This window comes from Rattus rattus, chromosome 5 (assembly GCF_011064425.1).
Source record: "Rattus rattus isolate New Zealand chromosome 5, Rrattus_CSIRO_v1, whole genome shotgun sequence".
NCBI lineage: Eukaryota > Metazoa > Chordata > Mammalia > Rodentia > Muridae > Rattus > Rattus rattus.
This window is the reverse complement of record NC_046158.1, coordinates 26165830-26181679: the sequence shown is the minus strand read 5'-3', so window position 1 is coordinate 26181679 and position 15850 is coordinate 26165830. Positions and strand designations below refer to the sequence as shown.

The 15850-nt window shown below is 35.9% G+C and overlaps 1 pseudogene; it reads right to left on the bottom strand.

The window, feature by feature from the left end:
* Positions 1-484: 484 nt before the first annotated feature.
* The window catches only part of LOC116900164, a 63169-nt pseudogene continuing 47803 nt past the window's right edge, over positions 485-15850 (bottom strand).

Genomic DNA, 15850 nt, shown 5'->3' with positions numbered 1-15850 from the left:
GTGGAGTGGCCTTTGTGGTGGTCAGGGGCATTTAGCAACTGAAGTTTAGGACAAGTAGGGGAGACAGAGATAAGAACTGATAAGGGCATGCTTTTCCAGGTGGGAGGTAGTAGCACCCAGCAATTGTGCCAGAAGGCAAGTTGAAATTGAACAACTGTGTGTCTGTGTCTTTTATCTTTGGATTCAGGGGAACCTGGGAGGGTCTGGTAGCACGGTCATCTCCCAGAGCTAAAGGCAGGTAGAACTAAAACTACATGCTACAGTTGCTGGCTTTGGTGACAGGGAGTCAAATATTTTGCACAGCCACGTGAATCTTTGGTGTTTTAAGGCAGTGGCTCCAGGGATCTATGTTACTCTGGTGGCTGCATGAAGTGTGGCTCAGTACTTGACAGTTTCCTCTAATGTCACTTAAATGTCTGTTCTATCTAGTTTGCGTCTCATCTTACTGGCATCATCTTTCTTGAAAATGAATTTGTTGAAATGCTCATCTTTCATATGTTCTGAAAATCTGTTCATAGATTCTTATGTTGCTGGCTTCTTTGATGCTGACGATGTTCCTAGCTTGACCCAGATGATTGTGGTCCATTTCAAATTCAGTAGCTATAGTTTTAACAGCATTGCTGTCATCCATATATTTCAGAATCTCCTGTTCTAATTTTAGCAGCATCATTTGGTCCCTTGAGTCCATTTCAATGTATTTAAAGAAATCCGCATGAGTCTATTCCAGTGGAGTTTTCATATCCTTGGTTGGAAACTCTGGATAGCATCTTTCTTGGAACTTTTTCTTTGCTTTCATCCTTCCATTCCTTTTCAGAGATGTCTTTCATGGGCTTTTGTTCTTAGTCAGAAGGAGAGCTGAAATTCAATTAAATTTTATACTGAGTGTCTAGTGGCCCATCAGCAAATAATGGTGGAGTACTCCTCACACACTGCTAGAATGACCCGACTTGAGCTTGAAATTAGACTTTGCTCTTTTCCTGGTGTGTCCTTGGTTTGTTGCCCACTTATGTGTCTCTTGATGCAAACCAGCATCTTCATCCTCTTTCTCAACTTCTTCCTCACTTAAAGTCTTTGATATAAACTTGCTTTCAATTATAGACTCTTCTACCAGTTTCTTTTTCTGATTCTTTTGCTATTTTCAGGGTCTCCTGAATAGTGTTTGTTAGACATATTCTTCAGCAGAGCACAATAGCTCCTATGGATTCCTGAGTAGCACTTTTGGCAAAATACCAAGGTTAACATGTAGAAGGGAATAAGTTTTCTATATATTAGTAATGAACCTACCAAGATATAAATTAGGAAAGAAATTACATTACTAATAGCTCCACAAAAAATACTTAAGAATAAGCTTAAACAATGGGATGAAGAACCTCTACAATAAAAACTTTAAGACACTGGAGAAAGAAATAGAACAATACTCTAGAAAATTGAAAGACTTTTTATGCCTATGGATTGACACAATGAATATTGTTAAAAAACTTTAATTCTCAAAGTAATCTACAAGTTCATCTCTTCAATTATATTCTTCAAACAATGAGGAAATAATTGTACAAGTTCCACAGAAGCAAAACACAACACAACACAAAAAACAAAACAAAACAAAACAACACCCTGAACTTTCAAATATCCAAAGTAATTATAAACAGAAAAGACAATGCTAAGAGCATGAAAATACTCAACCTTAAGCTGTACTACAGAGGCATAGTAACTAAACAACATGGCACTGGAAAGGAGACATAAATAAGTGGAATATATATATATATATATATATATATATATATATATATCACAGCCACCTTATTTTATGATTAAGATACCCAAAAATAGACCTTGGAGAAAAGAGAGTCTCATTAACAAATGGAGTTCTAAAACTGCATGTTCTTATTTCTCACCCTGCACAAAAGTCAACTCCAAATAGATGATGGATCTTAATGTAAGACCTAAAGAGGAAAAACACCCCGAGATATAGATCTAGACAAGGGTATTCTGAAAAGAATTCTATCTAATTGGAAAATAATGTCAACACTTGTTAAATAGGACAGCATGAGATTTAAAAAGCTTCTACACAATAAATGAAACACTGAAAGAGACTGTCTATAGAACGGGGAAAATTCTTTGCTAGCTATACATGAAACTGATGATTCCTACCTAGAATTTATAAAAATCTCAAAACAACATGACAAGAAATCAAATAATCAATTCGGTAAATGGGCTAATGAAACAGTTACCAAAAGTTGAAATGCAAATTACTAACAACAATATGAACAAAATTCAGTGGCATTTGCCATCAGACAAATTAATATTTAAAGTACAGAGATATTCCATCACACCCAAAGCAGAATGGCAGTCATTAGCAAAACAAATAATAACAGATTTTGGCAAGAATGAGAAGGAAGGGAACAATTATATAATGCTGGTGGGAACAGAAAAAGTCAGTCTTTAATGCAATTAATTTGGTAGTCCCCAAAACAATAAATGTACCATCTGACCTGTCTATACTAGTTCTAGGAGTTATTGGAAAAACTTCAAGTCAACATATTATAGAGTAACTTGTATATCAGTGTGTATGCAACACTACTCACAAATTATGGAATAAAACTATGTATCCATCAGCAGAGAAATGGATAAGAAATGTGAGATCTATATGAACTTGTTTTTCAATAATACCATAAAGAAAATTATGTATGGATATGTGTATGTATGAAATATGTATGTATATACATGTGAATGTATGTGTGATATACAAGTAGAAGTAAAATTGTCTAATGGAACTAATGGGATGGAGAGAAAGAGGAGGAGAAGAAGCAGGAGAATAAAGAGGCAGGAGGGAAGAATAAATATACTTCTAGTACAATATATACTTTGATGAAAATATCCTTATTTAACTCAAGCCCTATGAACAATTAGTATACACCAATAAAAAAGGAAAACTTATTTGTATGACTGTGACAGCTTGACATGGTTGAGCTATCTTGATTCATAGCCTCCATAACTGTCCCACAGTTATTCTAGTCAGGTGTGTCTGTAAGAATTTTCAGTAAGCTATAAATAGACAAAACCATTAGAGTAGCATGTTGAGCTTTGCAGTCAGACCCTGATGTCAGCGACATGCCCAGATTTTTGATATTACCTTAGGATAAGGCATGTATGTCCCACTTCGACGAAGTTACATTTGCCCTGGCCAACATAAATGCTCTTCTTTCTGAACCAAGTTGAGATGGTCCAATTGATCGTGCCTTGGCTGCTCAGGCCTGCATGTCTGTCAGTAAGTCCCTGTGAAAGGTGCTGTGTGAAATCCCGGGCATGCTGGCTGCACTCTCTAGTCTCACAGCTTCCACTCCTGCTACCGTACAACTAGGCTGGGAGAACATGTCTCCGTCCGTCAGTCCCAAGTTTGAAAGTTTGAATTCTTATGTGTCTTTTGGATTTGATGCACTGTTTTTTTTTTTTTTTTTTTTTCTTTTGGACCATAGTATGCAATGTAAGAGCGCATATAAATATGCATGCATTTATGCTTTTTATTAGCTATATATTACTAAAATTATAACTAGAATGACCAATAGTTTGATTACTTGTTTCTAAAAGAATGGCCAAATAAGCAAATGCTGAAATGTTTGTTTTCTTATTGTAAAGCTGTAGACATTTTTTATTGTAGACTAAATTTTTATTTCTGGAAATTGAAACCTAATTACATCACTTTCTCACTCCCCCTTTCTCCCCTCAATGGTTTCAATGTCTCTCACCTTCCTTTCTTTCAAATTATGACCCGTTTTCCTTTAAATGTTGTTGTCCTGCAAGCTTCCCGGGGAGGGAAGTAGCCAGTAGCTCTGCCCAGCTATAGTACCTATGGCCTGCCTAACATGACATCATCCAGAAAGGTGCCATCGCGGCACACAAAACGTAGAGGCAACCAACAGCTGTTTAATTAAACTTAAGGCCTTCTCAATATAAAACAAACTATAGAGATATTTAATGCATAATTTAGTTTAAAGGATTATTTCATACCCTGAGAAATAATAGGATTCTCTAAAGGGGTAAGTTATGATGAAGGTAAATACATTTAGTTTAAGATACACCATCTTAATATGGCTTCCACTCCATCTCTCTGAAGTGGACAAAGGATTTGTCATCAAATTAGAACCATAAAGTTGAACAAGACCCCAATTTGACTAACATAATTGTTAAGGCAAGAAACAATGATGACTACAGTCCATCTTTTAAAGCTCCTATATGTAAATGACACAAGTTAATACTTCATACTTAGGGTTTATAAAAGATTGTATTTTATTTCCTAAAGAGAGAGTTAAACATACTCTACTTTTTTGAACTAAGAGAATTTCAGCTCGACAAGAATACAAGTGAATAGTCCAATGTGCTTATGACTGAAATTATAATCCATGTGAAAGAATTAAATAAGGACGAGCGATTCATCTGACAGAAAGCACACAATCAAATAAACAAACATACTCAGAAAAGAGTACTTAAGCCACGTACAAATTGTCTTATGTATGCAGATAAGCATAGAGCAACCAAGCTTATAGTTACTGAAGGGAGAAGGAAAGAAAGAAAAGGGGAGAAAAGTAGACCAAAGGTCAGAGAGCCAAAAAACAAATCAAGATAAATTGGAAGTCTGAGAAATCATCTAAAATGCGGTATAGAGTGAAAAATAGATGGAAGACAGACAATAAACATGGGGGAGATAAGGGAGGTGAAGACTCACATAAGAACTACATGAAACTGTCCAGAAGTACAATGGGAATTGTCCGAATGGGGGGAGGAGTAGCGTTACCAATGACAGTCTCTTACACTGATGTCAGCATGCCGTGCAGCTGGACATGTCAGCCTCCCAAACCTTCTAGTCTTGGCCAGCAAGGAAGAGGCTTTGACAGGTTCATGTTCTGAAATTGTGAACTCTAAAATATTATGGCTTCAAGACAGTAAATACATACTTTCTCGACAATACCACGTTTAAATTAAAAAATGTTATGCTATAAAATATCAGCTTATAACATATATAGGCATATATATGTATATATAAATATATAAATGGCAAATATATTCTGAGTCTCAACTTTTATACATATATACATCTATATAATTTTATACATAAATATTATATATTTATATATATTGAAAAATATTTAATCCCAATCCGGGGATTCTATCTGACCTTTGACCATTTAGTTCCCAGATAAAACATACACACAATCTTTATATTTATAATTAGCCTTAAACAGTACAAGAGCTGGGCAGATATCTATGCTATTATGTTTATTCCCCAGTGAAAAATTCCATTATATAATTTACCATGTTTTGTCTGGGCTACTTTTAGCTCCAATTACCCAAGCCACATGACTGACTACAAGGCTGGAAACACCAAGACCCACCCATCTCCATTATGTTCAGCTATAGGCTTTAGACATCTTTACTCAGCAATCAAAATTAACTTGGGGGCAAAGTCATATAGTGTCCCTTAGATCTACATGCAGACCCTTGTGTCTGGAGCAGCCAGGTCTTGGGGGCCTACCCTTAGCATTATAATACATAGCAAATGACCAAACCTCAACATGTATATGTATGTGTATATGTATATAATAAATACATACATAGATAGGTATATAAGATTAAGTCTTTTAGAATGTAAAAAATTTGCTTTTAAGATGATTTAATGCCATATTCCTAGCATTTTTTTCAGGAGAGATAATGGTTGTAGTATTTTTATGGAGATCAACATCAGGGACCTTAAGGTTATGCCATGTCTACAAATCAGAACACTGCTGGTTAAGAGGAAAATTGAGGGAGACAATGGAGCCTGTTTTTGGTTCACGTTTTGAAACAGGATTTGTACAAAGAAAATATTTGGTTTTGTGTGTTCAAATCATGCCATATTGAAATGAGACGTTATTAAACAGAAATTATTTGTCAGTTCCAAACAGTTGCCTCTGAGTCACACTAGGTTTGCACTTAGCCTTTTTCCAGCGCTCACATTTGAATACAGATATTCTTCTAAGAAGGCAATATGTTTCTCTAAACAGGATGCAGACACTTATTTTTCTCAAATGGTTTTGGCTAAAAGGATGCTTGTTTCCAGACTTGCTCACACTCGCAGAGACTTCCTAGGTTGTAGTTCTAGGCTAAGGACAAGACTAGAAAAGTGCTCTGGATTGTTTTGTGAACAATCAAATCTAAGCCAAGACAAAAATTCAGTTGCCTGGAGGGTCTTTGCCACAAACGACACAATTATTAACAAAGAAAATGAAAAGGAATTGATTTGTAAGCTAGTAAAAAAAGATTACTAAAGATTTTCAGGCATGAGATTGCACAAATTTATTTTCCACACATCAGCTTTAAAGAATTGTAAAATTTTAGTAATGTGTTTAAAAGGATCCTCAACGTCACTCTGCATGCTGTCCCTCCCTCTGAGAGGTGAGCGTTCCTCATTTCTCTCGGTCTGGGTTGCACTGTGAGGAGCTTGTCTTAGAACGAGGACCCTTCTTGGATGATAATAAGATGCTGGTCTTCAGACTGAGTTTGATATCATAAAGTTACCACCTGCCAAGTGCTGACAAGAATGCCACACCATGGGAGTGAGCCATCACTATAATGTTTAAAAACTGATATGACACCCTGGAGGAAATTTGCATTTAGTGCGTAAAGATGGCAATGGCTATATCCTCACTGGCTAACAAAAGGGTTCTCAATCTACCATACTCACTATATCGCCCACAGGCTTACACTTAGCACAGACAGGTTTGTATATACAGAACAATATCTAATTCAGGCTAAGTGGTCATGATTTGTACTAACTTCCTAAAGGAACATATCTAATACAGAGGGAACTAATTAACCCAAATGTAGGTGAGTCTCAGTGCAATCCTAAAAATAGCATACAAAGTAAATTTAGCAATGAATTGTGAAGCATGTAAATGCACAAGTGCATATGCGCATGCATACATGCACATATGTGTATATGGAAAAATATTAGAGACAAGAAAGAAATAAGTATTAGATGAACATATATAATAGGTGGATGGCACATATTAATTTGATGGTTTTAGTAAACATATATATGAAAGAGTAATAAGACAACCGTGGGAAAACATGCAAATCTCAAGACAATAAAATATATTTTACATTGCGAGTTGAGAGGAAGGGAATAGCCTCTAAATAAAACTGTGCCTGTTGCTATTTTAATCTTTTTCTTCACCCATCATTTTTGTGCAAGATCTTTTCACCCAGTATCTGAGACTATGCTAAACTAATTAATGCTACAAGAATTGTGTTCAGAATAGTTTTTTTCCTATAAAATAAATGCTGACAGGATCCTGATATAGATGTCTCCTGAGAGGCTCAGGTAGAGCCTTACCGATTCAGATGCAGATGCTTGCAGCCAACCATAGGACTGAGAATGGGGTCCCCAATGGAGGAGTTAGAAAAAGGACTGAAGGAGCTGAAGGGGCTTGCAACTCCACACGAAGAACAACAATATCAACCAACTAGACACCTTAGGACTCCCAGGGACTAAACCATCAATCAAAGAATACACATGGAGGGACCCATGGCCCCAGCCACATATGTAACAGAGGATGGCCTTGTCTGGCATCAGTGGGAAGGAAGGCCCTTGGTCCTGTGAAGGCTTGATGCCCCAGCATAGGGGAATGATAGGGTGGTGGTGTGGGAGTGGGTGTGTGTATGTGTGTGGGAGCACCCTTGTGGAGGCAGGGGGGAGGGGTGTGGGATGTGCCGCTTTTCGTGGGGAAACTAGAAGGGGGATAACATTTGAATCATAAATAAACAAAATAACCAATAAAAATATAAAAAAATACTTGATTGAAAAGAAAACATGGAAAATATTTCATGAAAACATAAGTGATTTTTTAGAGTGAATTTAGAGCAGCTTTGGGGGAATTATACCTGTAGAACATTAGAGACACCAATTTGCATGATGCTCACAGAGGGAGCAAGAACAAGTAAGGGGAGATTCAGGGAGTTCACAGTACTTGTTGACTACAGGATCAACTTAAACTAGGATTTTTTTTTCCTCAGTGTCTTTCAGTGAGGAAATGAAAATATTCTTGGGAGTTCAGCCAAATGAGGTGTTTTTCATCTAGCCAGTAATAGCCTCTCCATATGCCAGCTTGTCTTTACTAGTAGGAGGACATATTTTGACATGTGTATGAGACCCTTTTGCAGAACCTAGGGTAGAAACCCAGCCACTTCAATTTTCAGGTCTTGAAACTTGGCTTTTGCTTATGATAGATTTCTATCTCAAATCCTGATGCTGCTCGAGGCATTGTCATTCACTGGAGGAAATTCTTAATTGAGTGACTTCATTCAGGATTACAATTCCTGTCCTGTCCTGTCCTGATCTCCTTAGGGATTGATTATAGAGTTATCCTCCTTAAGACTGAACTTCATGATTTCCCTTGGTTGACCCTTGCAAGGCATGGCAATCTATAATGTTGCCCCAAACTCTTAAGACACTTGTGATCACCATTGTGCATTTTAAAGCAAGTTCTTTCCTTATTAGCTCCACAATTTACTTAGCTCTAACAGTTAGATTTCTGCAGGTATTCTACAGAACACATGGACCGGGCTTTGACTATCTTCCAAGCTCTAATTTCCAATGACTAAGTCTTTATTATATCAACTAAGCTTGGGTTATTATTCCAATATCCCCACCCTGACTCTCTCTGCAAGGAGATTGTCTTGTTTACCTGAATGTGCATAGATTTTTGTCAGAGCCTGTTATTCCATGTGAATTTCTAGTAAAGAAATTCTAGAAAATCTCAGAGCTAAGGGACAGCTTTTGTGAAGTTTGAGAAGGTGGGTGGTTATGTACAATTAGCCATCAGTTTGAACATGAAAGTCTGCCATTTTGTGCTGATGTTCTGTGTTGGTTTGTTGTTGAAAAGTAGACATGATTTGAAGCCTCTGGATTGTGATGCTTGATTTCCTCTGTTTCAGACTCCAAGGCTAAATCATTTATCTATGATATTCTAGATATGAAATTAACAGAGAATAATTCATGATAAATTCTATGTTTTCTTTCAATATAAATGGTTGACCTAGAAAAGGCAAAGGGTGACTTTTTAGGATATAACTTAGTCCACTTGTACATTTACTAAAAAAGAATGAGATTTTGGAGTATTATGATTTATATCCTGTTTTGGTAGATGAAATATGATATCCATTGAGGATAGTACTACCCATTAATGCAAAGTCTTTCCATGCCTTTGAACTTAACAACATGGCTTTCCAAGTAGATGTTCTATTTTATGGAATATAGTTCCTTTTATCTTGTATTCTTAAGTGTGTTAGGGTAATTCTTCCTTGGCACAAAATATTAATTATCCACCAATACTTAATTGATTATAGAAACATAGTTTATAATAAGGAAAAAATTAAGTGATCATGTTATCAAGTAATTCAGAAGTTTTATAGCTTCACATGTACAGTTCATACTAATTATGCAGTTCCTTAATAGAAAACCAAATCTCCAGTTCCTATCATGTCTCCATGCATTCCAGAACTATAATTCCTTGCCTAATATTTATTCTACCTGTACCCCCAGAGCAGTTTTTGAAAGCTCAGAGATGCATTTATTATACATTTTAATATTATCTTGTCCTATAAGTTTTAATATTTAAAGACTTTCTGATTTATATTTCATTTTAAGTAGTAAAATTTAAAGTATGGATACCAGAATTACCCATGCGCTCTCTCTCTCTCTCTCTCTCTCTCTCTCTCTCTCTCTCTCTCTCTGTGTGTGTGTCTATATGTCTTTCCTCTTCTCTTCTCTTCTCTTCTCTTCTCTTCTCTTCTCTTCTCTTCTCTTCTCTTCTCTTCTCTTTTTGATGCTAGGGTATGACCCTGAACCCACAATGTATCTGGACTGAACTACATGTTCCCAGTAATCCTTCTATTTCATTCTCCTGATTATTGGAACCTCAAATTAGGTGGTGCATCAATTATTAATTCATTCACCTGTAAACAGTAGCCTATCATCCGTGGTTTAAAATGATTAGGGTTTATATATAGTAAGATACTTAATAAGCAGTGGCTTTGGTTTACTGTCTTGATGGTGGAAAGGGCTGGATCATTTGACTTTCCTCATACTTGACTTTTCCCTTACATATGACTACCCCCTCTTTTCTTTTCCTCCTTTCCTTTCTCTCTGTCCTCTTCTACCGTGGGAATATGTTAGCTCTTTTTCTCATTAAACTTTTTCTTTTACTGCAAAAGGTAAAGCACTTCCACATATTTCTCCACAGATTTCACTTGCTCAGAGATCAATGACATAAATATCCAACCCAAAGGAAGTTGAGAAGTCAAGGGGTCCTGACTGACTTAATTTATTTTCTATAGTGGACTTCTAAAGAGTAGAGTGATATCACAGGGAGTAGCCTATGGTGATAGTGTCTGAGGAATTGCATTTCCTAATGATTAAGTCCCAAATTATACCTTTCATAAAATATTAATCAAGCAGACATCAGTCCATGAGGTGATCATGATGATCTGCTCTTAGCCTGCTAATATGAGTCATATATTTGAAAATTCTTTACACTACAGAATGTATATGAAGACATGAGAACAAATGGTAGAACAAAAACAAAGAATCCAAAACCAGAACTAAACAATATTTCTCAAAGGAAAACATTTTCCTGTAAGAAGAGACTCAAACTATCTTTGTTGAAATATACAAATACTTACCAAGATTCTTTTAGAATCTTTCATACTAAATGTGCCCCATGTACCTCTGACTGAGTTATTACGTTAAACATCTGAGTTTGTATCTCCCTTCACAACCAACTTTGCTCCACTGTAAATCTTGTTTGGAATCCTTTCTCCCATTTCTGTTTACTGTATTTGTCAGAAAAGTAAGTATCTTTGCCTCAGTGGATAGATATAGTCTTTGCTTTATAAACATTTGTTCCTTTTTTAAGAATAATAGATAATATTCTATTTTTCAATACATATAATATGATAGTACAGCATTGACTTATTTTTTATCAAATAATACCATGCAATAGTAATTTTGATGAGGTAACTGAGCTATAGAAAAAAAAGTAACTTACCTGTTTTATGTAGGTTGAGAAAGACAGTGCTGGAATTTTAGCCTGGAGACTATGGCTCTATAACCAAAGATCACAAACATCTTCTAAGTTGTATGCTTTTAAATATTTGTAATTCTGTTTTATTCTGTTTCCTAATATATAGGCTGCATTTATGTGAGGGAATTCAACTCTCATAGTTTGAATGAGAATAGTCCCATAGGTTTATGTATTTGAGTACTTGATTCCCAGTTGGTGGAACTGTTTGGGAAGGATTAGGATGTGTGGCTTTTGAGGTGTTTCACTCATCTTGTGCTCTGTGATTCTTAGCGCTCTCTCTCTCTCTCTCTCTCTCTCTCTCTCTCTGAAATCAAGATATGATCTCTCAATCATTCATTTGTTCTGCCATCAAGAAATTTAACTGTCTGAAGCCATAGTCAAATTAAACACTTTCTCTCATAAACTGCCTTGGTCAGGGTGTTTTATCTAAGTAAGACAGAAGTTAGAATCTGATAGTGCTATTTTTTGTGTCAGGGGTGACCAAGGTTGTTTTTTGTTTGTTTTTATTTTGTTTTTTTTTTTTCCTTTGAGGAGTATAGAAGACATTGGGACTTTGGATTAGAAGAACAAATGAATGTTGCTAAAAGAACATAATGGGCCATCCTACTAGGATCTTGGAAGACAGTACTGTTGAAAGCAGCAGGGTCACAAAAGACTCATCTCAAAGTATTTCAGAGAATAATATTAGCAACTGAACTAGAGGCCATTCTTGTGATATTTTGGCAAAGAATATGGCTGCTTTTTGCCCTTGTCCTAAGAATTTTCTGAAGGATAAATTGAAAAGTAGTGGGCTAATTTATTTGGCAGAGGAGGTTGCAGTACAGATCATTCTACTTTGAGTTTCTATTGCTATGATTAAATACCACAATTACAAGAAACTTGGGAAGAAAAGGATTTATAATGTTCATACTTCTGTGTCATAGTCTAGCACCATTATCACAAAAGAAAAAGGAGTATATAATATATTCTTATATTTTGATTTTACAGGAGTTTAAAGTTAAGAAATGACCTTGAGTCTCAGGAGATATTTTGGATTTTTAAACTACATTGAGACTGAAAGACTATGAGGACTTTTGAAATTGTACTAAATACACTTTTTGTTATGCCATGGCCAAGAGTCTATGGGGGCAGGGGAGGAAGAATGTAATAGTTTGAATGAGAATATCATCTATATGTTCATGTATTTGAATACTTGATCCACAGTTAGTGGAACTGTTTGGAAGAGATTAGGAGGTGTGACCTTGTTTGAGGAGGTCTGACACTGAAGGGAGGCTTTGAAGCTTCAAAATACTTCTGGCATTCCTAATGCTTTTCTATTTGTCTCCTGGTTTTTAATCAAGATCTAAGCTCTCAGGTATTCCATCACTTCACCATAACAGACTCTAATTCTCTGAAGTCATAGGCAAAATAAATACTTTCTTTTATAAGTTGTCTTGATCATGGTGTTTATCACCACAATTAGAAAGAAATTAGGAAATCAACAAAATCATCTTGAAACTAACTTAGAAGAGATTGACTTATAGTCAGCATGTTAATTTATATAGTTCATTTATTTTAAACCTTTTAAAATTTTACACAGTTTCAGAAGACTATGAAAATGTTACAAAGACTTGCATAAACATGTCTTACAGTCTTCAAAAGTTAATAGTTTACTACAATTGCTTAGTCTACTATCTACTTATCTGTCAACCCATCCATTGCACTGGCTAGAATGTAGTTATATGATTAAACCAGTGAAGCTTGAGAATCCACTCTCTTTCTCAGCAAGGCTTTCTCCTACATTCTGAGTGTTCTATTATCATGGTAAAGGAAATGGGAGAGCCAACATCTGGAGCTTTCAGCACAGTGATGCTTGCACTGTAGGTTTGTCTTTGAACGATACAATGTTATGTTTCAGGCACAAAGACATGAGGCTTTACATTTTATATCTTTTATGCTCCCTGAAAATAAGAAAATTATTCTTATTTTCATCTTACCTGTTATGTCATTGCTTCTTATGCTCTTTTTACCTCATCCCAGTTTTCTAGCTATCGCTTTGGAGTCCAGTATGATATTTGAGAAACATAGAGCTGCATTTTGGAGGTTCTACACCAGGATGGCATCTATACCTTCATTTAGTTCAGAATTCAAAAGAGTGAGGAATTTGGGGGAGGTCATAGAGCTTTAGAAAAAGACAGTTTATAAAGTAGTTAGAAAATCACGTCCCTTGTAAATGCTACAAATTCCTTACTCATTTTATTCACGCATCACATCCTACTTTGCAAGAGGAGAAACTTTTAAATTGTAATTTTTTTAAAATAACGTTGGCCCCAGGTAGTTCTTTTTTTCCCAAGCAGTACTTCTGATTTGTCCTTGTGGTACTAGTGTCCAAACAGAAAACTGACACAAGAAGTTGAAAAACCTATTTGTATTGATAGATGCCACAGTTTTGACCATGAACTGTACTTTTCTAGTCATCTTCTCATATTATAGGTATAAAAACAAAGATTAAGGCATCCTGCTAACAAAAAGAAAGGACTTAGGTTCCTCAGTTTGATGAATCCATCCATTTATCTGCTGGGATACCTGTTCACCTCTTCAAATTCCTACTAAACAGGGCTTAGCGGCTAGTTTCTTACAAAACATTTCCAAATGATTTCTGTTCACTGGTGGACTTTCAGAAATACTGAGGGATTTTAAAGTGAGCGCTTCACACATACATGCATCTACATTTCAGACAAAGTAAGCAGGCTTCGGCTAATTAGGATTCAAATTCCCAGCAATAGCAGTCAATTTTACAGCAGACTTTAATGTGTTGGCAATCATTTTCTGATAATTGCCTGAGAATACAGTGTTTTCATGGACAGAGAAGATCCTTTGATATTTTTCAAGATGTGACTTATATTACTAATTGCATAGTGTCATTAAATGTTGAGATTTGTTTTTTCCCTTTTGAAATGCTAAAAAAATTTAAATGTGTTTGTCGGCTTCTTTGGAAAGATTTGTTTCTAAAAATTATTTTTAAAGACTTTCAGAGAAAGAAATAAGGTAGAAGATATATGGCCTTTGGCCTTACATTGACCAAGTCTTGAAATGTAGGCTCAATTTTGTACTATAACTGGGCACATTTTCTTATTCTCTCTAAGCCTTGGTTTCCCCTCATCTATATAAAAGGTTACCATTAAGAAACAATTTATTATATTGATTTGAGAGAAAATATCAGATCCTCAAAAATCACATGTCTGTTTTTGTATAAGACTCAAATCAAAATGAGTTCCTTAAAGGAATGGTACTCATTCTGTTCAGCAATTTGTAGTTTGTGGAGGACTCTGTGGGACAGACAATCTCTGCTCCACTGGACAGGCTAAATCCAAGGGGCATTTCCTTTTTTCACCACTGATTAGGAAGTAAGTCCTCTCATCAGTATCAGTGAGGACTCCGGCAATGCCTTGGTTAGTGCCTTTCTGTATGACCTAAGCCTTGTAGCACCATGCTGGCTTTGTTTTAATGATGAGAATGCTAAGAGAGACAACCAGGGAGACAGCAGCTGGGGCATTTTGGATGACAGGGTCTTAGAAGATGCGCATCTTTACAGTTGCCTCACTTGATTTGCTAGAATTCAATTTAAGGAAAAGGAAAATAAACTCATACATCACCAACATAATATTTTGATTAATTATTTGGGAATTTCATATAATATACCCAGTTCACATTTATATCCCAGTATTTCATGGTTCCTCACCCCACCCTTATAACGCACCCCTTGCCAAGAAAAAAAGAAAAGGAAAACCTCTAATTTGTGTTGTCCATATTCTCAGTGGAGCATGGCCAAACTCCCAGTGGCCAACCCTTTAAAGAAAACTGAGTCCTCCCTACCCGCACCTCTGCCCGAGGGCATCTACTGCGGAAAGCTACACTTTAGCCTTATCACATATTTAAAGAGTTCATTTCAGTGGTTTCCTGTCTAGGTTGTTACATTTTGAGGGTCAGGGGAGGGTAAACCCACTTTTTGATTGAAGGAGTGAAAGAAGCTTGGGAAAATGTTCTAAAATTACCATCATGGGAAACTGCAAATGTTTATAGTGTCTTAAAAGTTTTTGCTATTTTTTTGTTTATATTTTAATGTTTATTTATTTTATCTTAGAATAAGTCATGCAACTGCTTATATTTCTTCAACTATTAAATGCTGCTAAGCAGGAGATAGAGTTTATATTGTTGTTATGATAAATTTATACCAAATATATAATTTATTCAGGCATGAATAAAAATTTATTAGATATCTGCTATGAGGATGACATTATTCCCTATGTACTTTGAATGAAACAGTTCAAGTGTCATGTCCTGGATTCTTCCAGTCAGTAAGGGCAATGGGATACCACAGACCACAGACTGGGTCAGACACTACAAATGGGGGATAGGAGGGGAGATGATACAGAGAGAGAGAGAGAGAGAGACAGAGAGAGAGAGAGAGACAGAGAGAGAGAGAGAGACAGAGAGACAGAGATAGAGAGAGAGGAGGATTAAGGTAGAAGAACCACTAGACTTCAGCGATTTAGGGAAGGCCTTGTGGAAATACTGTCCCATAGTTGGGATTAGAAGCATTCTTACACTTAGCCTATGTGGAAGCTTGTCCAAGAATAGTTCCTTACATTTTAAAATATTTTTTTATAGTTCATAAACAGCTTGTATGTATCTTATGTCACTTAACTTTTTTCAATATAACCAGATATTTTAAAATATTATTCTATTAGCAGTAA